This window comes from Capsicum annuum, chromosome 1, assembly GCF_002878395.1.
Source record: "Capsicum annuum cultivar UCD-10X-F1 chromosome 1, UCD10Xv1.1, whole genome shotgun sequence".
NCBI classification, from domain to species: Eukaryota; Viridiplantae; Streptophyta; class Magnoliopsida; order Solanales; family Solanaceae; genus Capsicum; species Capsicum annuum.
The window spans coordinates 26,919,046-26,945,694 of NC_061111.1; the positions used below are offsets into that span (position 1 = coordinate 26,919,046).

At 36.5% G+C, this 26,649-nt stretch overlaps 1 pseudogene; it reads left to right on the forward strand.

Moving 5' to 3' along the window:
* The first annotated feature begins 22,788 nt into the window (after positions 1-22,788).
* On the forward strand, positions 22,789-26,187 carry LOC107870178 (annotated as a pseudogene).
* Positions 26,188-26,649: the final 462 nt, after the last annotated feature.

A 26,649-nucleotide genomic window follows, 5' to 3' on the forward strand; every position in this document is an offset into this window, starting at 1 on the left:
TGCGAAAATAACCCAGATGCTTACCATCCGTAAAATCCATCTCTAACCCCGCAGAACCCATCTTCGAATCCATTCCCAAATCCCCAGAACACATTTATAAATAAACAAAATGCATTCCCAAATCCATAAGATTCACTCCCAAACCCACAAAATCCATCGAATATATCACCAAATCCACCAAATTCATTTCTAAATTCGTAAAATCCTTCTCAGATTCCACCAAACTACTCACAAATTCAACAGAACCTTTCCAATTTCCAAAACATCCTCCCCACCTACCAACCAACTTTCTTTCATCCGCAAAATCAAACCTTCCTTCCAAACCCTCATGCCATCATATCCCCTGATATCCATAATCCCCTTCTTAATCCTGAGATGGACCACTACGAGGAGAAGGAGAAAGAGTGAAGGACCGAGCATGAAATAAAGTTGTTAGCTATGAATGAAGAGATCGTGAGGATTAAATAATCTCATGGAGAGAGCGACCACGATGGTTTAGGGTATGATGATTTATGTGTTCACCCTAGAGCAGATCTACCAGAAGGGTAAAAGGTCCCTAAGTTTAAAGTATTTGACGGTACTAAAAACCCAATGGCGCATCTAAGAAGGTAATCTGATCAGATGGTGAGGTTAGGGAAAAATGAGGCGTTATTGATGCGTCTATTCAGTCAAAGTTTAAGTGGCGAAGCCTTAGAGTGGTTCATTTCTCAGGAGCTGAAAAGATAGACTGGTTGGAAAGTATTAGCCAAGGGTTTCCTTGACAGGTTCGTGTTTAACATTGAAATAGTCCCCGACCGATATTCACTAGATCGGATCAAACAGAAGAGTGATGCGTGTTTTCGAGACTATGCTTTCCATTGGAGGAAAGAAGCTGCCAAAGTGTAACCCCTCATGTCTGAGGAAGAAATGGTATCTGTGTTCTCTCGCACTCAAGAAGGAGAATATTATACTAGGATGGTGTTCGCTATCAGGGCAACTTTTGCAGATTTGGTAAAAATAGGAGAATAGCTAGAAGAAGATATTTGAACAGGAAAAATTGCCAAGACCCCAACATCATTTGGGACTGCTTTGTTCTCGAAGAAGAAAAAGGAGGATGTAGACACGATTTCTGCTGATTCTGTTGCAAAAACAAAAAAGAGGTTCAACTCTAGGAATATTTTCTCCTCTCCGCCATTACCAAACTTTCAGCATGTATTCTAACCCCAACCTCAGTACCAAACTCCACTCCTAAATATCCAACCCCAGTACCAAGCTCCACTCCCAAATGTCCAATCCCAATGCCAAGCTCCACAGCCAAATATTTTTCCCCCATATCAAGTTTCACCGCCAATTATCAACCTCATGTCCAATCTACACTTCTAAACAACTGGACCAACATCCAAGAACCTCCAAATTATCATCAAGTGTCGCCTTCTGCAAATCAGAATCATTATAACCTTCCGCGTTCAAACATCAAAAAGAAACCTCCCTAAAACTTCACGCTGCTGGCTGAAAGTCGTACCCAACTATTTAAAAGATTGAAGAATGCCAGTCATTTACAATCGATCCAGCCAAAGCCTATCAATCCCAACTCTCGATTTTACCATCCTGATCAAAATTGTGCCTATCATTTAGGAGCAGCAGGGCACAGTACCGAGGATTGTATTATCTTAAAACATAAGATCTAAGATTTGATTGATCAAAAGGTCATCACGTTTTAGTTACCGACGACAAATGTCAACAGTAACCCATTGCCTAATCATGGGGGACCTACAGTTAACATGATCTAAATAGAAGGAGAATGGGTGTCTGGCAAGACTATTACTAAGGTGAATTCAGAAAAGTCCAAAAGGGTAGAAGAGGTAGAAAAGATAGAGAGAGTTGTGGCTGCCTTAAGTATCAACGAGAAAGCTCCATTTATAGTGATGACGACCCCGATCCAAGTGTACACTCCCCCACCAAGAAAGGAATTTATTGTAAAGACCGCAGTTGTCCAAAGGTTGATGCGATCAGGACGATGCTACATCCCTGAAGAATTGACCAACAAAAAAGATTCACAGAAAAGGCCAATCACTAAAGGAAGGGCTGAGTAATTTTGGAGGCGTATGCAACAAAAAGACTATTCAATTGTCAAATATTTAGAAAAGACTCCAGCCCAAATTTCCATTTTGGCATTATTAATGAGTTCGCAATACCACCGACAAGCTCTATCGAAGGTCTTAGATGAAGCGTATGTTCCCGCAGGAATGAGTGTTAAGAACCTGGCTGCGATGATAGGAAATATTATGGGGAATCATCGTATATCCTTCAGTGATGAAGAGTTTCCATTTGAGGGAGAGATACACAATAAAGCCTTGCATGTCACTGTCATTTACCGAGACTATGCAATTAATCAGGTATTGATAGATAACAAATTTGGTGTGAACATTTTTCCTCTCTCCACGTTAGTTCAAATGGGCTATGATTTGGGAAATATTCGTCAAAGCCACGTAAATGTGAGAGCATTTGATGGAGGGCAGAGAGATACCATAGGATAAATTGATTTGTACATCCAAATGGGACCTGCTAAGTTCAAAACTAAGTTTCATGTCACAGATATTCATCCTAGCTACAACCTACTCTTGGGAAGACCATGGATATGTGGTGCAAAGGCCGTTTTATCACCCTTTCATCAATTATTGAAGTTTATTTGGGAGGATCATGAATTAGTCATCCAAGGGGAAAAAAGTCGAGTGGATCGTCCCAATGGTTATGTGCCGGTGATTGAAGATGTTTCAAAGGATAGTAGTTTCTATATAGTGGAAATTGTAAATGTTGTGGAAAAGGATCTGACGCCCAAAGCGCCAATTCCTTCTGTCTACAAAATAATTATGATGGTGATGTTAAGAAATGGATTCGAGTCTGGTCGGATTTTGGGTAAGAATCTGGAAGGAATTATTGAGCCTATTATGATCCTAGAGAAAGACACTAAGTATGGGTGAGGATATCAGCCTACCAAGAAGGATAAGGTTGAGGATAAGTTAGAGAAGAGTCTTTTTAGGCCTTTACCACTCCTGTACTAGTCATTTCCTGTACGTGAGATATCGAATAATGATGGTCTTGGAGATGGAAAAGAAGATTTGTTCGAGGGATGCAATGCTGTACCAGAAGATTTTCCATAGTCCAGCGGGGTGAAGAATATTGCACCAGGGGAGGCCTTGCAAAACTAGACTGCCACTCCACTCATAACCTGTCACCCATCGTGGTAGATGAAAGGGCAATTACTAATAGTTTTTAAAATTGGTGATGATCCGAAGGAGGCCCCGCGATCCACCCTTTATATCTCAAAACTTCCTTTTCATATTTTTACTGCTTTAGAAAAAAAATGGCATAGGATAGTATTTGCACGAGTCATGAGCCATAGTTATGTAATTATCTCTCAAATTTCAATGAAAAAGATTTCTTTCATTTAAAAAATTATTTTGGAAACACCACTATTCGTATATTTTATTATTATCTTGTTATCATCTAACTTGGTTTGTTTGTCTATTACAGTAACAGTAACTTAAAATCTGTCAATGTCATGTCATGTCAAATCTTTGACGAACAAAATGAGGGGAATGATGATGATTGGAAGGAAGAGGATGAGGAACAATTAGTCAAAGATATGGAGGAGTTGGAGAACCCGGAAAAGCCCAACCTAAAGGAAACTAAAACAGTCAACCTGGGAGATCATGATGAAATCAAAGAAACAAGTGTCAGTGTCCACCTAGCAGAAGCATAAAAGAGAGAGCTCATTCATCTGTTACAGGAATACATTGATGTGTTTGCTTGGTCCTGTGATGATATACTGGGATTGAGCACCAGTATTGTGTCACATAAGTTGCTGATAAATCCTGAGTTTGATCCAGTCAAGCAAAAAATGCAAAAGTTCAAGCCAGACTTAATTCTAAAGATCAAGGAAGAAGTGACAAAACAAATCCAGTCTAGGGTTGTTGAGGTCATAAAATATCCGACCTGCCTAGCCAACAACGTCCTAGTGCCAAATAAAGATGACAAGATTTGAATTTTTGTTGACTATAGAGACTTGAATAGAGCCAGTCCTAAAGATAATTTTATGTTTCCCAACATCCACATCCTCATCGATAACTATGCAAAGCATGAAATGCAGTCATTCATTGATTTTTTTTGTCGAGTATTATCAGATATTGATGGATGAGAAAGATGTAGAAAAGACGGCTTTTATTATGCCCTGGGGTGTTTATCATTATAGGGTAATTCCATTTGGACTCAAGAACGTGGGTGCAACATATATGAGGGCTATGACGATGATTTTCCATGCTATGATCCATAAAGAGATTGAGGTGTACGTGGATGATGTAATAATCAAATCCCGCGAGAGTTCGGATAATCTGACCCATCTGTAGGAATTCTTCAACAGATTAAGAAAGTACAGCTTGATGTTAAATCCTACTAAGTGTGCTTTTGGTGTGCCATCAGGGAATTTTTGTGGTTCATAGTCATCAGAATAGGCATCGAGATAGACCCCTCCAAAATCAAGACCATTCTGGACTTGCCAAAGGTTTTATCACCGCCAAGGACCAAGAAGGAAGTTTGAGTTTCATGGTTCGTTTGAATTACATTAGCAGGTTCATCGCTCAGTCAACAGTCATATGTGAGCCAATTCTCAAGATGTTGAAGAAAAATACATTGAATGAGTGGACAGAAGAATGTCAGAGTGCTTTTAACTGCATCAAGGAATATCTGTCTGTACCGCCAGTTTTGGTTTCTCCAAGAGAAGAAATTCCATTATTTCTTTACCTGTCAGTCTTAGAAAATGCTTTTGTATGTGTCCTCGGGCAAGATGATGAGACCGGTAGGAAACAGAAAGCCATTTACTACTTGAGTAAAAAGTTTACGCCATATGAAGCCCGTTACACTCTTGTAGAAAGGACATGTTGCGCTTTGACTTGGGCCACACAAAAGTTGAGGCATTATCTATCGTCGTACACAACACACCTCATCTCGAGGATAGATTCATTGAATTATATATTCCAGAAGGCCATGCCTACGGGAAAGCTAGCCAAGTAGCAAATGTAGCTGAGTGAGTTTGACATCGTGTATGTAACTCAAAAGACAATCAAGGGGCAAGCTTTGGTAGATCATTTGGCAGAGAATCCAGTTGATGATGAATATGAGCCACTTCAAACTTACTTCCCAGATGAGGAAATTTTATTTGTGGGAGAAGATATTATAGAAATTTACACCGGATGGAGATTATTCTTTGATGGGGCGGTCAATTTCAAAGGTTCAGAAATCAGAGAAGTGTTGGTGTCAGAAACTGGCCAACACTATCCGGTAACCGCTAAGTTGTGTTTCCCGTGAACCAATAACATGGTCAAATATGAGGCTTGCATCTTAGGTCTCAAACTGGCACTTGATATGGGTGTTCGTAAATTGCTAGTCATCAGGGATTCAGATTTGCTGATTCACCAGATACGAGGAGAATAGCCTGTAAAAAATTCCAAAATTACTCCTTATGTGGAGCTGGTACATGAATTATGTGGAAAATTCAAAGAAGTTGATTTCAAACATAAGGATACAAATTGAGTTTGTTGATGCTTTGGCCACTATATCTTCCATGATTCAATATCCAGATCAGTGTTACATTGATCCTTTGGAGATAAGCTTGAAGGAGCAACCCGCGCATTGTGCACACGTTGAAGAGGAGCCTGATGGAAATCCATGGTACTATGATATTAAAAGGTATTTAGAATCTGGAATATATCCTGAAGAGGCCAGTAACAACAAAAGAAGACAATCCGGCGTTTGGCAAAGAACTATTTTCCAAGTGGGGAAGTTCTTTTTAGGAGGACTCCTGATTTGGGATCCTTAAGATGCATTGATGCTGCGGAAGCCAATAAATTGATAAAATAAGTACACGCTGGAGTTTGTGGGCCCCACATGAATGGGTTTGTCCTTGCCAGAAAGATCCTGAGAACTGGTTACTTTTGGATGACTATGGAGAATGATTGTAGCTAGTATGTGCAGAAATGTCCAAAATATCAGATACACGGAGATTTGATTCGAATGCCTCCACATGAGCTTCATGCAATGAATTCACCTTAGCCTTTCGTAGCTTGGGGCAAGGATGTTATCAGACCAATAGAACTATCGGCATCAAATGGGCATAGATTTATTTTAGTTGCTATTGACTACTTCACTAAGTGGGTTGAAGCTGCTTCATACAGAGCCGTCACTAAGAAAGTGGTTGTAGATTTCATCAGGAATAACTTCATTTGCCGATTTGGAGTGCCAGAATCAATCATTACTGATAATGGGGAAAACTTGAACAGTCAGTTGATGAATGATATTTGTGATCAATTTAAAATAGTGCATCACAACTCGACGGCATATCGTCCCCAAATGAATGGAGCCGTAGAGGCTTCCAATAAGAATATTAAGAAGATCTTGAGAAATATGGTCAAAAATAATAGACCATGGCATGAGATATTGCCTTACGCTTTCCTAGGATATCGTACAATAGTTCGAGCCTCCACCAGGGCGACTCCTTATCTACTTGTTTATAGGAATGAAGCTGTGATCCCTGCCGAGGTTGAAATACTTTCCTTGAGGATTATTCAGGAAGACGGGCTAAGTAATGAAGAATGGGTTCGCACTCGCTATGAACAGCTCATACTGATTGATGAAAAGAGAATGGTTACTGTATACCGTGGTCATTTGTATCATCACAGGATGGTTCGTGCCTTTAACAAAAAGGTAAGAGCTCGAACATTCGAAGTTGGGCAATTGGTTCTCAAACGCATATTCCCTTACCAAGAAGAGTACAAGGGCAAGTTCGCTCTAAATTAGTAAGGGCCATACATAGTTAGCAAGGTACTATCTGGAGGAGCTCTGATTTTGTCTGAAATGGATGGCCAAGAGTGGACCAAACCAATCAATTCTGATACGGTAAAGAGGTATTATGTTTGAACGATGGTCTAATTTTTTGTGTTCCCTTAAGTTTACTTGTAATCGCCTTTGTACTAAAGTTGTTTTCTAGTATGTAACTACCTAGAATCTCTTTCCCTCATATAAGAACTACATTTGACCTGAATTCCTAAGAAAGGGATAAGCAGGTGGCCTATGTCAGCTTCGATCAACCCCTTAGAAAATTTTATCATTTCCCTTTATGTATGATCTACGTGATAACCTGAATTCCCAATAAAAGGGATACGTAGGTGGCCGATGTCGGCTTCGGTCAACCCATTAGATTTTTCTATATATCCTTAGCGTAGTCCTGAACTAAGTTTGACCTCATTCCCGCTTCAACGAGATACGAAGGTGCCCCAATGGCTCGGTCATATAACCCCAGGAAATAAAAACTGGGGAAGAATTTTTGAGAAGGAATCTCAAAAATTCACAAGAGAAGATCGACATCCAACAAAGAGAACGAAGACCAACAAAGACTTCGGATTCTTTCGAGTTGGCGTTGTATCAAACAACTTTAAACTGGGGTAGAAACCTGAGGAAGGCCTCAAAATTTCCACCAAATGTTGAAATATATTTCAAATTCCACATCACTAGAGGTAGAAGTTGTGATTTAAGAATCACCACCTGTGATAAAGTCTAGGAAAACTGAATCTCCGTCTATGATAAAACTTCTGGTTGAGAACCTCGACAATGCTAAATCCCTAACAATCCTCCATCAAATGTCTAACATTATCAAAATCAAGAGAAAGATGGTCGTTGAGCTAGCACATGACATGACTGGCAGAAATTTTCTAAAGCTTTTACAGATACTTTCGAAACTATTTTCTAAAAATTAAGACTACTTTGGAAAATCTTTACAAAATATTTTACTTAGTGATTCCCTAGGCGTGTATGGAAGCAGGGAGCCAAGGTAGGGGTACCAACATGATGCAGTACCCAAAAGATGGCGTGGAGCAAATGGAGAATCGAAGAAGGTCAACATGGAGTAGTTTCACTCACACTAATTATTTTTCTGTCGATATAGGGACCAATACACAAAAATGAGAGTCTCTTTAAAAAATTCCCGAGCAATTTGGGAGCCACACCAGAGCACTAATGCTCAAGAACGGTATTTTTGGGTAGCCCTAAAATGGGTTCAATACCCGTTTATTGAGGACCTTTTGAATTGTCCATCTCATTTCTTGAGATCATGGAAGACAAACAAAAGTGTCTTGTCTTCTTTACAAATATTTGTATTTAGAATCTTTCTAAAAAATAGTTGCTAGTAAAAGCGAATTTATGTCTACTAATCGTCTACCTTGAGTACAGGTACATGCAGAAAGCAAGACCCTGACAAATGAATTCAGGTGAAACTATTTTTAATTTACCAAGAGGGCCATTGCATATCATTGCCAAGAGGGCCATTGCATATCATTGCCAAGAAGAGGCCCATTGCATATCATTGACAAGAGAACCATTGCATATCATTACCAAAAGGGCCATTGCATATCATTGCCAAGAGGGCCATTCATATCATCATCGAGAGGGCCATTGCATATTATTGCTAAGAGGGTCATTTAATATCTATTGACACGCAAGAAATAAATGTTGGCGTCAAGGCTATCATCATCATTTTAAATATCTGTTGACATCTAGGCACAAATACTGGCGTCGAGGATATCTCATCATTTTATGAATCAGCATCTAAATGCATCAAGAGAACAGGATTTGAAGGGACGCCTTTAAGTCGCTATCTAAGGATGAATGATATATAGGATTTCCTAGAAATTGACAATTTGAGGGTCATCTATAAGTCATATTATTTGAAATAGGATAGTGTGCAAGATCACCTATTAGTTGATAGCCTGTAGGTCATCTGTAAGCCACAACAACATCCTAACCGGATAGTGTGCAAGATCGCCAAAAAATTAATAGTTTGGAGGTTATCCATCAGTTGCAACTAAATCCTTACCTGAGAATATGCAAGATTATCAAATTAATACGTCCAAGGGTTCTCTATAACCCGCATCATATCCAAGATCGATTATGTGGAGGATTACCCAAGGACTAGCAATTTGAGTGATATTTGTAAGCCATCTCTTATCCAAGGTCGGATAATGTACAGGATTACCTAAAAGCTAGCAATTCAAAGGATATTTGTACGTCGCCTCGTATCCAACATCAAATAATATGTAGGATTATCCAAAGATTGACAATTTAAGGGAAATTTATAAATCAGTCATTAGCTATAATCGGAGAGGCTATCATTCCAAAAGGGTTGCCGCATCAATACAAGATTACACGGTTGCAGGGACCGTTCTTTATAAAGTGTTGCCGGTGTCCAAAAGGACCACCCCACTTTGAAGACACATTTAAACGACAAATCTCATAATTATACAACAACCAAGATGGTTGTTGTGTTTGTCGTTGCCAGTTATTTTATTCCAAACAGGTACAGGAAAGATGACCTTACTTCTTAGAAATAACTCACGTGGAGATATGGTAAAAAACTATATGCCTCTTCTGTGAATTATGTGTAGCACTAACAGTTTTTTCTTGACGCATTGTCAAGAGCATCCAAGAGGATGAAAATCTCAAATCAAAACCACAAGTGTGGACGACTCCAGATAGGACGTAGCACAATGTAGAACTCTTTCTTAGCAGCAAAACGGGACTTAGTCTAGAGAGGGACATCAAACTCTCTGGACGTGAGCTAAAGGATGATCACCACCACCATTTAACCACACCCTTATGAGAAGGCATGTGGGTATTTTTGGGATATTCTGGTTTCTGCTTCACCCTCGGGATATTTCTAAACTCATGCTGAGGGTAACTTTCTCTTTTCTTCAAATCCAGGTGACAACATACCTAAAGTTTTGGAAATTGTGTCCAGGTAATTTCTTGTCTATAGAAGTGAAGGATCCCATATACATGGTTAAGAGGTTACAATCTTCTTTTCCGCAACACATTAACTTGTCACTCATCCCGAGCCAAAAATCGTCTGAAATAAAGGACTGTCTTTTCTATCGATTGAGTCGAACTACAAGCGGTTTGATTTCCTGAAATCTTAGGGATATGTAGGTCGGGCTCTGTGTAGAAAACTCGACTGCATTCCAACCGCCCCCAAATCCTTTTATTCCCCAACATTTTGGTTCTATCAGAAACTCTAAAACTGAGATTAGCTGGTGAATTTTCTTGAAAATCATGCTTAAAATCAAGCTTTATGAACTACAAGTGGTCTGAATTCTCATGAAACCTGAGATATATAGGAAACCTGATACCTAGGTTCAGCCATAACTCCATGAAACTCGTGCGGAAAACCAACCTCTCTTAGATATGAATTTATTGTCGGACAAAAATTAGGAACATCAACCTCCCTTTGCCCAGGATTACTTGCATCCATCCTACCCAAAGGGAAAGGGCAGTTTTTGACACCTAATTTTTGCCCTCCACAACTACGTTTAATTTCAAGTTTCTTCGATTTTCAAATAAAATTACAACAATTATTTTTTTCAAATAAATGCATTTAAAAATATGCATTTGGGCTAAATTTGTCATTTAAGTGATAATTATATATTTCGTATTTCCATATACGAGAGTGTATAAATGATGTCATTTAAATGAACATTTTCATCAAAATTGGACTTTAAATTAAGGATTATTTGGAAAATAAATTTAATAATTAAAGTCTTGATTCAAATATATTTGTCTTAAAAAATAATTTATCTGAATAAATATGTGTTTAATTTTATTGAATCCAGAAGCTCGGGGTTAAATGAGGTATTAATTCATTTCAAAGTTTGACTTAATTTGGCCAATCTATTAGATTTAGCCATAATTGAAATCAAATTGGCCATAATTGTGATGCAATTGGCCAATTGATTTTCAATTTGGCCAAAACTTAAATGAATTGGCCAAATCCCCAATTCCCATTACTAATGATCAAACCCATACCTCTCAATTAATAGATCATTCTAGTTTTTAACCCAATTTTGCCAAACGCCAGGGCGCATTTCATATTTTCTTCAAACAATAGCTCAATGAGAGGATTTCCAATTAACAGCATCAATAGGCCCAAATCCAACCCTCTCCAATAGCCCAAAGGTCCTAAGATCCAGCCCACTACCCTATTTCCCTTCTTTTTCCCATAAAATCCTTCTCTTCCAAGGCAGCAAAGCTGTGTACCAAATCCATCAACTTCATAACCCACCTCTAACAACCCGATTCAGCTAAAACCGAACTATCTCCAACCCGTTTTTGAACCAACTTAGCCCCAGCCCGTCAATTTTCTCTTCACACGCATTTCACGCAACACTTGCATGAAGAGAAGCCTCAAATCTTCTAGAAACAAGGCTAGTTGGCCTCTCAACATTTCAATTCCATGAATTTTGGGATAATGGTACGAATCTAGTACGTGTTTGGCTAATTTCTATTGGTTGGGGGAGAGAATTCGCTTTGCTCAAATGGTATTGGTCCACCATTTCAATTTTAGGGAAGGATAATCCAAAAATTGGTATGTTTGTTGAAGAAATCTCAAACTGGAGGGCGAATTGGGAATTTTAAATTCCAAATATCCTATGGTTTAAGTCCCAAAATGCCCCCCAAATCTCTCATCTATATAAGGCCTCTTGGGCCACTGTTTTGGGGGGATTTTTTTCTCTCTTCTTTCTCTTCTGGGTTCTCTGGGAATAGTAAAGAGAAGAAATTTTGGGGTTGAAAAATTAGGGTTCAAAACTTTGGGGATTTTTCTTTTTGCTCTCCTCTTTTTTCTCTTCTGAATTCAAAAATTTGGGGGATTGGGGGGGTTGAGAATTTGGGGTTTTCAGAAAGAATTGAGAGTTGAAAGGGAGAGAAAAATTTTTGGTTCTAAAAGATTGATTCGAAAGAAGCTGCTACGAGGTTTCTATTTTCTCGGTGTGGTCGAAATCCTATCATAAGCTTGTTCTCCCATTTTGCTGCACCAAGAGAGGTAAATATCTCTCTCGTCATTTAATTTTATCGGCATTCTTCTTTGTCCCTTTTCTCTGTAGTAATAGTTTTTAGTTTGAATAATAAAAGTGAGGTCTATGTAGAGGTTGTGTAGTTTGTTTGAATAGTGAACGTGAGTTTAATTGTAAAGGCTATGTATTCTGTTTGAACGATGAAAGTGCGGTCCTTTTGTATGGTTGGTTATAGAGGTTGTTGTATAATTATAATTATGGTGATGTTGTACTTATTCGCTGTAGAGGCTCCGAATGCCATAAGTTTTCTTTGATGATGAAAGTGAAGTTTTTTGTATGGTTATGATGGTTTTCTTGAATGTTTAACTACTTATCCATGGATTTGTCTCTATTTGTTTATCTATGCTTTATTTTGGTTCTTTACTAAATTGACAACCTCATGTTAGTTCGGTGTTAGCTCACATGTTAAAGAATAAAAGTCTTGTGAGGCCACAGTCAAGAAATAGTATTTCGTTCTTCATTTGTATGTTCGGTAACGTAAAAGTCTATCAATGTTAATGCTTATTATCGGTCATTTTTGTTTTTTCTCAATGCATATGTAAACTTTCTCGGCTATAGTATGATTTCCTCACGTTTCTAGTTACTGTTGTGAATAAGGAAGCCTTATGAATTTTCACTCGTTAGCTTGCTGTCTACAGGAATTAGCTAAAGAAGATAAAAGTGTTAAAAGGACTTTGGTTCGGATTTTTCTTTTAAGCTTGTTATTGATAACCTAATTTCGTTAAGAAATACATCTTCATATTCAAGATCAATGGATTGTTTCTTGTATTATCCGTATCTAATTTTCCATCTTCTATTTGATCCTACCATTTGTTAAATGCCTTTGATTGAAATCTGGGATAACATTTTTCTACTATTTGTGAACTACTTTAGTCACAGGCCCTCATGGGAATTTTTTAGAGCAGGTGTCATTAAATTTCTAAAAGCTTTTAGATAACCAGCTAGATTAAGTGATACAGATCATATTAAGAGAAACATCTGTCATGTTGTTTTCAATTTTTCTTCATGGCGCATGACTTGTTTGGGTAAACAGAAGGACTGATTTTAGATTTAACAAGTTTTATAAGATTTTGTCCTCTAAATTCTTGTTTATTACTACTCATTTTCACAAAAAAAATAGATATTATTATTCTGCAACTTTTGCTAGTTCTACTATTCTGACATTATGTGCTCTTCACTTCAATTTTGCTTCAGATTATTGAATTTAATAATGGTATACCATGTAAAGTGAATCTGGATTTGATTGTATTGTCTTGTTTGTGATTTCCTTTCAATGGATCTGGCTCATGTCTCCTGAGCCGGGGGTCTATCGAAAACAACCTCTCTACTTCTTCGGAGGTAGCGATATGGACTGCATACATCTTACCCTCCCCAGACCCCACTTTTTGGGAATACACTGGGTTTGTTGTTGTAGTTGCTGGCTAGGAGCATCAAAAGTTCGTTGATATAGTAGGAATCATCGACACTAGAAACTACATACTAGAACCATGATTGTCAGTGTAAAACCTCACTTTAAGAGCTTATGCAGGGAACTCTTTCCTTGTCCTTCTATGACCTTTTGTTTGTTGTGTTCAAGAATGTATCTTTACCTTTAAATAGATTATCTAAGTATGCACAAACCATATGCAATATGATTTATTGAATTTTGCATCATTTTTAGGGAGGTTATTTTAGTTGTCTTGATTCCGTTTGGATTGTTATATGTACCGGCCTATGCTTTTGCATCGTATCGGCTAATTCTCATTTTATTATGTGCATATGTGCGCATCATTATCATTCAAATTTGGTCTCTGATGTTTCTCTTATTTTGAGGTTTATTAGCTCTCGAATGGTAGTTAATTCATTCATCTTTTCTTTGCATGAAAACCGTCTGAGTCCCGCACGGACTCTTTCCTGTTGCATTTTTTTGTGGGCCAATGCAGCCTATCTCTTCGAGTCGAACTCAAAAGAAAGTTCAAATTCGATAATATGGCATACAAATATAAAGAGTCGAAAGAAGAAGAAATGAGTTAAAATCCACATTCGAAGCGGTTAAGAGACAAAAGTCTCATCTGTTATTTATTTTAGCTAAATTATTGTTGTCCTTATTTATTTTATTTGCTTATTTATTCATTCATTCATTTCGGCCTCGAAGCCAAAGTTGTATTTAATACAGGTGGAGCAAATTTAGAGCCAAAAGGGCTCGAAAACTAGATCAGGATAGGTGAAATAGGCTGAAAGCCTAAACTAGTTTAGGATAGGTTGATTTGGGTCCAATGGCCTAAATCCCTTACTTCCTCCCCTTCCCCTGGTTCTTTTTGTTTGTTTGCCTTATATGCTTTGCGAACCTAGTTAAATCTTAGTAAAGTCACTAAAAAACTAGTTTTGCGTAAACACCAAAATATTTCTAAAACCGTTTTCTTTTCAAAAATCAATATTTTTCAAGGTTAATCAAAGACGATTTTCAAATAGTCCGGATAACTGCAAGTTAGCGGACATTTTAGGTGCCTAACGCCTTCCTAAAATGTTAATACGAACCACTTATTCAGAATCTCTTAACTTAAAATGATTTTCCTGTTTTAAAACGTTTGAAGTAACTCTCTAAAGGTTTCTTAATTCCTTTTCAAAATTAAGTGGCGACTCTCTTTCAAAAAGTTAAAATTTCTGCAAAACAGTAGGGACTTTAAAGAGGATTTGGTAGTTTGAAAACGATTAAATGTGGGACTTTAAAGGTGTTTTTTTAATGTGGTTATGGTTGGTGATAATTAAATCTTTGTGACTTGATCTAATTAGTTGAATTTGATTGATTCCGTAGATGAAACCAGATTATAGCTGGATATATCAATGGAACAATGATAATAGAATGGGTTGTAAGGAGGAATTTATTAAAGGTTTCAAAAGATTTATTGAACATGATAAGACACTTGATATTTGGACACATTTTTAGGTTATTCGTTGTCCTTGTGTTAGATGTGATGGTATAAATCTTGTAAGTGAAAAAGATGTAAAGGAACATCTTTATAGAAACGGGTTTCACTAGGACTTTTTAAGATTGTGTGGTATTCATGGGGATGTTGCGCAAAATAACTTTGTTGTTAGAGAAAGTGGTAGGTCTGCAGGGCTTAATGAATATCAAGATACTAGGATGACAGAAATGGTGCACTATGCTTTTGGGATGCAACACGGGGTGGACTTCAGGAAAAATGTTGAAGATTTTCCTAATAGCGAAGCGGGCAATTTCTACGAAGAGTTGCATGCTGCTAGTCATCCATTGTTTGACGGATGTTCGCACTCTCATTTGTCTATTGCTGTTAGATTATTAAGTATTAAATCTGACTGGAATATTACCGAAGGAGGAATGGACTCAATGATAGACCTTATTATAGAGTTAGTTAACACCGGCTTAAAGGTTTCTAATTCTTTCTATAAGGCAAAAGGATGGGTGTCAAAGTTAGGTCTCTCCTCGATTAGAATTGATTGTTGTGAAAATGGCCGCATGTTATACTTTAAGGAAGATGCTAACCTAGAGTTCTGTAACTTTTATCAACACTCTCGATATAAGCGTGGTTCTACTAGAAATCAAATTGTTATTAAGGCGATGCATTATTTACCTCTTATACCAAGGTTGAAGAGGTTGTTTGCTCCAAACAGCTTAGCTCCTCATATGAGATGGCACAGTAAAAATAGAAGGCCCACTGGTGTTATGTTTCATCCATCTGATGGAGAGGCTTGGAAGCATTTTGATGCAACTTATCCAGATTTTGCAGCTGAGCCACGAAATATTCGATTGGGATTATGTACGGATAGGTTCTATCCTTTTTCAGTTGGTGGTGCGCCATATTCATGTTGATCCTTATTTATCACTCCTTATAATCTTCCTCCTAAAATGTTGATTACTAGTCCCTATATATTTTGGAATTATGTTATTCCTAACCCGCATAATCCCAAAAGCAGAATCGATGTCTACTTGTAACCTTTGATTGATGAACTTCAAATTTTATGGCATGAGGGGGTTGAAACTTGAGACATCTCTCTCAAACAGAATTTCAATCTGTATGCATATCTAATGTGGACTGTTAATGATTTTCCTGCTTATGGAATATTGTCTGGGTGAATGACAACTGGAAATCTGGCTTGTCCATACTGCATGGAAAAACAAAATATTTCACATTGAGATATGGCAGAAAAAATTCATGATTTGATTGCCACCGTTGTTTCTTACCACCTGATTATGAATTTAGGAGACTCAAGAATGCATTCAGAAGGAATAAAAAGGAACATGATGGTCCACCTCCAATGTTGTCTGGTCATGACGTCTGGGAAATAGTTCAGGATTTGCCTAAAGCGAGCGAGGAATGATTGTACAGGCTTGATGGATATGGCATTTCGCATAACTGGACTAAGAAAAGTATATTTTGAGAGTTAAAATATTGGCCAGATAATTTACTTAGATATAATATTGATGTCATGCATACACAGAAGAACTATTTTGACAACTTGTTCAACACAGTTATGGATGTCACCGGCAAAATAAAGGATAATCCTAAGGCCAGACTTAACTTATCAGAATATTGCAACCGCGGAGAATTACACTTACAGCAAGGGCCCAACGGCAATGTTCTTAAGCCCAAGGCTAGTTTTACGTTCAAGTTGGACCAAAAGCATCAAATATATGAGTGGGTTCAAAGTTTGAAGATGCCCGATGGATATGCCTCAAATTTGGGAAAGAGGGTTGATATGACACAAGGAATCTTGCATTGAATGAAAAGCCATAATTGTCATGTTTTCATGCAATAATTACTTCCAATTGCTTTTGTTGGTTTACCTGAAAACATATGGAAACCAATAACAGAGATCGGTTTGTTCTTCAAAGACTTATGTTCTACCACATTAAAAGAAGAAAATCTGGCGCGAATGGAAAGTGATATTGTTGTTATCATTAACAAGCTGGAGAAGATTTTCTCGCCAGCGTTCTTTGATGTAATGGAATATCTTCCCATTCACCTTGTGCACGAACCACGGCTAGGAGGTCCAGTTCAAACTAGGTGGATGTATTTATTCGCACGGTAAGCATTTACACTATATATAAATTCATACATATCTTTTTTTAAATATAGTAAACATCTAACCTTAAAATTGCACAGGGCAATTGAAAAATTGAAAAAGGGTCCCAAAAACAAACATAGGGTGGAAGGCTTTATAGTTGAGGCATATCTTATAAGAGAAACTTCTTAATTTTTTTCATACTACTTTCGTGATGAAGTAGCTTGTTCAAGAAATCGACCGAATCGTCATCAAAATGATGTGAATGAGCCTCATTTGCAACCGAAATCAATTTTAAATCAATTCGGTTGTAAGGCTAAAAAGACCATACCTCGATGGCTCACTCCCACGGAGCGCAAATCAGCAACTTTATATGTCTTGCTGAATTGTTCAGAAATTGAGCCCCTTCTAAAGTAAGGAGATTAAAATTTTAACATATCTTATTTGTTTACCCATTTCCTTAAAGAAACTAATTATGTTTCGCATGTTGGATGTTCAGTTCATTTAAGACTCAATTCCATGAAAATCAAGTGTATGCATCTTTTGCAACATGGTTTAAAAATGAGGTTCGTAAGTGTATTAATATTTCTACAAAGTTTAAACATTTACATATTCCTCAACTAAAATATATATATGTACGTATAGTATTTTTAGGTACACCATTCACCAAATGCAGCCGCATACGATTAGCTCTTGAGAGATATTTCTTTGGGTCCAGTTGAAGTAATGCAATGTCCCAATACAAAGTAAATGCGTTTAAATTTTTCACCGAACAACACTCCAGAACAAGGAAAACAAACGATAGTGGTGTTTAGGCTAAGGGTGATGATGATGTTGATTACTTTGGCATCATACACGAGATCTTAGAATTAGAGTATGTTGGTTTCCCAATTAAAAAATTGTCCTCTTTCGATGCAAGTGGTTTGATTTAGGAACAAGAGGCACAAGAGTACATAAAGAGCATAACATCATTGAAGTAAAGCACAATAGGTCATATCCTATTTACGATTCATTTGTTCTAGCGTAAAATGCTAAACAAGTGTATTATGCTCCTTATCCGTTATGCAATGACAAGTCTGATTGGTGGGCTATAATCAAAACAAAGCCTATAGGCCGGGTGGAAGTTAAGAATGTGCTAGAGACTGTGTATCAAAATAAAATGCAGATTGATGACCAGCAAGTGGACATTGAATTAGTGGATGGTTTGAATCACCCAAAAAATATATTTGAAGAAGTTAATATTGCGGAAGAAGAGGCTGAGTGGGTAGGAGATGAGGAAACCTCCAAAGAGAGTGAATGGTTTAGTGGAGACTCTTCAGAAGAGGAGGATTAGTTGTGTAGGTTATATTTGTTATGTATTGATGTATTTATGTTTTGTACTATATATTTACCTTTATGTTTCTTGTTTAAGATTAATATGTAATATAATGTTTAAGATTGTTGTTTTCACTTTTCCATGATTTATATAGTAATAAAAATATTCTTGTTTATATCTCGTGTTGTTGGAGCGATTTGAAATGTGAATTAGTAACTTAAAATTAGTTACTTGGAATGTTTTGTTATATCTTCATTTTGTAGGAATTAACTACTTGTTAACTTAACATAATTTAGATGTCAGGCCGAGGTGACAAGGGTAAGGGAAAAGTTGATACTACGAAATCAAAACAAGAAAAGACAACCTCTGCCTTATAGACGACCGACGGGTATTCATATATCTGAGGGTCGGTTTGCTAACGCAACAACACGACCCTCATATTCTAGGTCGTTCGAGGATTTGATACCTACTCCTACGCATGTAGGGCCACTTCATGGGTCTAGACCAACTCATTTTGATCCTATGATGGTGCCACCGCCAGCACAGTACTATCGGATGGCCGCTGGCCCATCCAGACATCTACCATCATTGATACCCTCCTACGGCAGTCACGCAGCTTCACATAGTGATTCTTTTAGATCTATTGGGTTGTCGGATCTTCATCTTGGAGGCACTCCATCAAGTGCATCAGATTCGCCCACACCAGTGCATCCACAATCAGTTACTAGGCAGCCTGGAGACAAAGATGATTCTAGGAGGATTTATCTTGTTCCATTTGCGAGAGGGTAAGATTTCTAAACATAATAATGTTATTTATTTTTTCATTACTATATTATTATGCTCTATGAAATTACTGTTTGATCTTGTGTTGTAGGTTTAGACCGGATGATAGAGTTGGACAAAAGGTGCGAATATAAATTTCTCGACACTTCAACGGCTACTGGACCAGCTGGTAAAAGGTTCCAGAAATTGATAGGGAAAGAATGTTACAAGAATTTAAGGTAAGGATTTAACTTATCGACTACTTATTAACACTTTGTTAGAACAAAAGATTGAATATTATATTTTTGTTGTAGAAATTTTACTGGTGGGATGATGCAAAAATATTTCTTATAAAGAGGAACTTTTTCATAAGATGTAGAGCCAGATTTAATGGTCTCTTGGATTATGCCCGATCCAAATTGGTAAAACATAAGTGGATTCCTGAAGCCGTATGGCAATAGTATCTTCGCCATTGGAGTAGGAAAGATTACCAATTGTTGAGGGAAAAAGGAAAGAAAGTCTGGGCATCATCCAAGGGTGGCTCCCTACATACTGCGGGTGCTAGAAGTACTCTTGTTGTGCTGGAAAAAATGGTATGCAACTTTTACAGTTTAAATTGTTTGTTTCTATTTAAAATTTTTAATTATTTGAACATTGATAATTTTTTCATATGCAGAAAAAAAAGGGGTAGGGAAATACCAGCTGATGAGCTATTCGAGGAGACTCATTTGAAAATAAAAAAGAACCCGACTAATGAAGATGTCTGGGTTGAAACTCCTGCAAAAGTTGTCCACATAAAAAACAAATTTTGAATTTATGAACCTTTTTCTCAAAGTTGATATTATTCAATTATAACTACTTTAATATTTTTTTACTTTTAGTATTAACTTTACTTTGAATATAGGACGAATATACGCGTCTTATTGGTGAGTATCGTAGTAGTCAGCCTCCTAAAAGTCAGGGTGACCCAATACCCCAACATGTAGAGGAGGAGTTATGGCCAAAAGTTGTGGGTCCTACAAATAGAGGCCATTTCTACGGATATGACAAAAGTTTTTTTCGCAATAATATTAGGTGCTCGTCCGGTGCTGCATACTCTAGCTCTTCAGTTGATAGAGAAACCATTGAAAAACTAGAAAATACGATTTCTAAACTCACTGAAGAGCTTGCTGCACAGAGAGAGAGGTTTGCTGAACAAAGAGAGGCAGAAGAAGACGGAGGAGGCAACAACATCACAAACACTACAAAAAATAGATCAAATTGTGGGGGTTAATTTTACGATTTTCGGGGGTTTTAAACCCCCGGAAAATGTAATTATGGCGATTTCCAAAACCCCCCGGAATACGAGCCATCACAAACAATTTGCGGCGATTTTTTATGACCCCTATAATCAATTTGCGATGGTTATTTTGCAGTGGTTACGACCCCCATAATTAATTTGCAGCGGTTATTGACCTCTATTATTCTAAATTTAATTCTTTTTATAATAAATTTTTATTTAAAACTTGCGGGGGTTAAAACTTCCGTAATTATTTTATTTTTTTTAAAATTTAGTAGGGCACATCAATTTTCAATAACTAATTTTAGATTCTAATTTTAGCTCAAATTTAATTGTTCCTTTAGGTATAACCTACAATCCAATATTTGCTCAATTCATATATCATTAATACAACATGAGTAATTAAATATTGTAATTGACAAGCATATCAAAAATACATTGAACATTAAACTTCAAAATTAAATTTTCAACGTTAACATCTTCAAACTCCAAATTTTCAACATTAACTAGTATCTTCAAATTTCAAAATCAAATTTAAACACAAAACCTTCAATATTCAAAGATTCACTCCAACCACACAATTACATCATAATAATTGAATATCCAAAACAAATACAATGAAATCAAAGAATGTCAGTAGGATCATTATCATCACGTGATCTCCTTTCATCCATGAGCGAAATGGGTCCACTAGCCGCATCACTTGGCTACATAAAAATGCAAAGAATAAAAAATCAATCAGATAAACTGTTTGTCTAGGCTACTGGAACTAAATAGAGTAACAACATATGGTTGGAACTTGGAACTTAGAAAAAGTACATGGGTTGACTCTATTCAAATACTCAATATAAAGATAAATTAGAGGTTCTTTAAATTTTGCACTTACCCTTGTACTAACATACAAATCTCTAATCAAGCTAAAATGGACTCCTAACAAACACTAGACCTACTGCTACTTCAAGGAAACAAATACTTTATAGAATCAACTCTAATGTTCCCAGGAGAATTTGTTTTCTAGCCAGGGGGAACAAGAAAAACAAATTCAAACATAGATATTACATTCCAACTATTTTATTTTCTCTTTGCAAAATTAATTAACTCACTAATAAATTAACAAAAACCAAATTAAAACCCATCGCCAAAAGAAAATATAGTGAAAATATGTCTATTATGAAAAGAAAGTATTTCTTATTTATTAACTAGAATATGAGAAAATCAGGAAATGCCCAAAAGACCAAAGAACTCAAGATCCAAAAAATGACTAAAAGAAATAAAGAAAACTAAGTAGCACTCCAGATATAGAGTGGTAATTGGATTATGCAACTTGTGTACCTTGCATAATATGGAAAGTCATCAAATGACTTCTATATTTTGTCTGTAAATGATTGCAGCATAAATTTTTTCCATAACTGCAGCAGATTTGGAAAACATCTCTGAAGTTGAGACAGGTATTGATTCTGTAGTCCCCCGTCTTTCCTCCAGTATCAGTTAATAAATATGTTTTTAGTTATATATGGATCAGTCTATGAGCTCATACCAAGAAGGCTAAAAGAAACAATGCAGCCAATGACACAGCGTTGCCTGCCTCTGTTCAAGAGGGAAGATAATCTCACTAGTTATGTTGCTGATATTTGCAGCGAAATCTACTTCAAGGCCATCAAACTTGTAGAAATGGATAATTCAAAATCAGAATAACAAGGGAAGGAGACAAATCATTTATTGAAAATAGATCTCGACATAGGTATGAAAATACTGACAAATCAAAAGCACGAGCAATAGCTAATGCATATTCTACCTGATTTTTGATATTCAGCAATTCACTTCTTCCGACATTGGTCCCAACATCTGAAGGTGACTTAACTGTAAGTTCATCCAATAGTAGCTGAAACATCTATATAGAACAATGTCAAGGATATTTAATCATAAAGATAAGAAATAGTAAGAGAGTAACAGAAACCAAAAAGGCTAAGCAAATACAAATGGAATCACAATAGCTGCTACAACAACATGTAGAGGATACGTAAGCATTATTTTCCACTTGACCCAAGACAACTTCATCGCCTGAATTGAGAAAGAAAAAAGAATATTTGCTAATGGTCTTTTCAATGACTTGTACACGTTCACTTCCTTTTCTCTCAAGCAAAGCCACCCACTTGCCTTGATGCTGATCATTTCCAAAAACTATGAGTAATCTATATACAATATGAAGTTCACCTCAGAAAATAATCAAACAAATGTCAACTAATGTAGTCCTTCAATATGCGACATGTAACATGTTCATATTTAACTAATGTAGTCCTCCAAGTGTCTAAAAATAGTTTGCTTCAACTGCCTGAAGAGATTTTTAAAGATACTACAGATATTTATGATCAAGAAAAGATATGTGCATCAGCATAGGAAAAAAAAATCTTTCTTTTGTTTGGAAAAGCATCTTCATATGATACTGAAATTTTCTCCAGTAGACAATATGTTTTTGAACTATGACAGCAAACAAACTTAAACTATTGAACAAAGATAAAAGTCAAGGTAGTCCAAATTTAGAGCACTATATTTCCAAGCCATATAAAGTACGTCATTGCATCAGCAGGAGTGTCTATGTTCGTACCAACCGCCAAAAAAATCTTATCAACATCTACGTTGGGTTCTGCAGTATATACATTCTATTAGATATTAAATCTATAAACCAAAATTCAACAGAAAAATAGTTAATCAAAAACAAACACGACTAAAAGAAAACCTCCGAATACTCTGATATGAGTCGGCACCAAGGCTTGTCTAATACAAAACCAACTCTAAGAGCCTATTAAGAATTGCTCTAGGAAAATACTGACAGACAGGACAAGAAAATATTTTCGGCTGGAGCAGGGGGGAACCAGAATGTCGCGGATAGAAAGAATAAATCTTCTTAGTGAGACCAAATATGAACTGGGGATGAACACATTTTCCTAAGAAGTAGTGTCTATGCTTTGATTTATTGGTGCTTTTGAAATAGTTAATTTAGATATTGGGAGAAAACTAATTAAGAGACTCCCCTGGAAAAGTTAAGTCAACTCTTCCAAGAATCAAATAATGCCTATAAATCCTTGTGAACCATAGCACAAACTGCGCACACAGAGTACACAAATATGTATGTTATAAAGATACATATGAGAAATTAACATCACCTTATGATACCAGCTTTTTGTTTATGGATCAGGATTATGAAAGTTTAATAATAATACACAACTTTTGAAGAACTAGTCTATATTAAGTAAAAGACGTGCTCAAAATTAAATTAAATAGATGGATCTAGAGAAAATTTGATTTGAAGAAATAGAACATATTACTACAATACTGTTCAAAGTGAAATGATTTAGCTAATGAGGAGGAATACAACAAATTAAGATGAGCAGGTTGCTCTAGTCATGGTGCCTCCACTTTCAACCAAGAGGTTAAGATTTAAGTCAGCTAGAAAACTACTGCAGGCTCATGCGAAAGAGAGTTTGAATGAGGGGACTTGACCCCCAAAAGAAAAACAAAACACAAAATTAAGTAGCAGCATTGAACTGTACAGGTAGCCAACAAGAAACAGAATTAATATCCATGCAAAACGAAGTAATGTAAGTCCTGAGAAAGTCCCTTACCTACTAGGTTTCAACCAAGCTCCAAAATGTAAGAGAGAGTGAAAATTAAACATTTGAAAAGAATTGGACTAGCTCGGGTGCCGAGTATTGCCAAAACCTTGTCGCCGGCCTTGAAACTTTTTACATTAGATCCTACCTCTACAACCTCTCCTCCCACGTTGGTAGCTGTTACAACCAAAATCAGTTTAGAGAACCATAAACCAACAAGAATAAAATGCATATTACAATACATCTAGCAACTATGCCTAAAATTAAAGATAATGTCTAGGTTGTCTTGATGTCTTCACTAGTTAACTTCCTATTCGAGTACATTACCATTAACAATAATTGATGTTATTCAGCAAAGTTGATCTTCCTAGTGTCATCAAACTTTCATTAATTCTATTTTTTCTGAATTCAAGTTCAGATCCACTAACTCATTAAATGCTACACAAGCAAAATAAACTCCATTTCTAACAACTTTATGACCGCAAATCATTTGCCTATCAAATTCTTCACCTTTTTATGTTATCATTCTCGATCTCTCAGATACTTTACACTGATGTACAATACACTACCTACACTACAAGAAATTTTTCCTATAGTGGCGACAAAAGTCGCTACAAAATCTCCTAAAATCGCCACTAAATAGTTATAGTGGCGACAATTGGGTCGTGGCTAGTACTTCCGTAACTAAAAGTCATTAGTGACAACAATTTGGAGTTGCCACAGTAAACAATCATTTGTGGCAACACTCATCGCCACAAAAAGTAAACAAATGCGCCAAAAAAATATTTTTGTAACACAAATCTTGGCCAAGTCGCTAATGAAACAAGTGAATTAGCTACGACCTTGTCGCCACAAAAGCCAAATTTACTAGTAGCAACTATTATCTCGATGCTAAAAATTAATATTTGCAGCGACTAATGTTGACACAAAAAGTGTAAATTAATAGTAGCAAACTTTCATTTTGCTACTGAAAAATGACTTTTAATGGCGGAAAGAGTTGCCGCAAAACTATTATACCATTTGTGGATGAAGAACAACTTTTAGCAACAATAGTCGCTACAAAAACTATTAATTAGATACAAATTCTTTTTTTAATGACAAAATTATTACCATAAATATTAATTAAACAAAATATAGTGTCCAAAATAACGGTAAATTTTGAGTCCAACCAAATTCTCTCAAATTAATTTATAGCTACTGAAAGCATCCAATACTATTTTACAAACCGTCAAAGAATTCTCAAGTCGATATTATAAATCCTTCAATCTAGAAACCCAATTGCATATTATATAGAACTTAAGTGCCATTTTATGCATATGCATATGATATAAACTTTCACTGCACGCCTTCAAGACCTTCTTTGGTAGACCCAACATTGTTGAAGAATCTTGTCCCTCTTATTGATAAGCACGACATTATTGTGAAAGTTTCTCATAATTTAGAGCACATACCAAATTAAAAATCAATAACATAATAGCTCAGGCACTTCAAAAGATAAATCAATAACATATGTTGTATCCTCTGTAAAAACTAAGTTAAAGAATTACCAACTAACAAGAAAATCACTAGCATAGCATTTCCTAATAGAAACTAATTAGCATCAAAATTTAATATAGGGCTCTGTGTGCAAGCACCCAATGTAATTGAGTGTATATTTCTGGCCCTCCCACTTCCAAACACGTTATTCTCTTTGTCTCCGACGTTTATGGTTATGAAGCACCAAATTTGAGGAAGCTTGCTGACAAAGTTGTAGATGCAGGATACTATGTGGTGGTTCTTGATTTTCTTTGGGGTGATCCTTATACTACCGATAAGCCTTTGTCAATCTGGATACAATATCAAGGAACAGAAAAAGGATTTGAAGATGCAAAAAAGGTTGTTGTAGCTCTCAAGGATAAAGGTATATCTGCAATTGGAGCTGCAGGGTTTTGCTAGGGTGCAAAGATGGCTACTGAGCTTGCTAAGTCTGACAACATTCAAGCTGCAGTGCTATTGCACCCATCATTAGTCAAGGTTGTTGATATGAAAGATGTGAAGGCACCAATAGCTATTTTAGCTGCTGAGATAGATAAAATCTCTCCTCCAGAGCTTACTAAGCAATTTGACGATATTTTATCATCAAAACCTGAGGTGGACAAATTTGTCAAAAAAATTTCTAGTGCTAAGCATGGGTGGACAGTGAGATACAATGTTGAAGATAAAGAGGCAGTGCAGCAAGCTGAAGAAGCCCACCGGGACATGTCAAAGAATGGTTTAAGTAAGGTGTGACTGTTTCACAAGACATAAGATGTTCAGTCTAAATCTACACAAGTTGTCAGACATGTACTTCCCAACTGGTTGATTGGCCTTAAAATGATTCTTAAGTTGGGTGTATAACCTAACAAAAATGTTTAGAAACTTATCGATAAGTCAAATAGCCAGGAACTAGGGAAGAGCTTCCCTTGTCCAAGTGAATCAATTGATACTTCTTCACTGGAATATTACACGGTGTAGATAGGTTAAATTTTTTTAGATGTATACATACTATACATTGAATTCCTTTTACTTCGTGTGTTATTTTTTTATATTTCACCCAACAATATTATAGAAACTAAAGATAAAGTCAAAAGATTCTATATACTAATAAATAGATGTCATATATATAGAGGGGTAAATGGTAAATAACCAAGGACAGCAAGTTATTTACCATCGGAGCTAACAGAGGTGTTCTGCAATGAAACCAAAACCTGG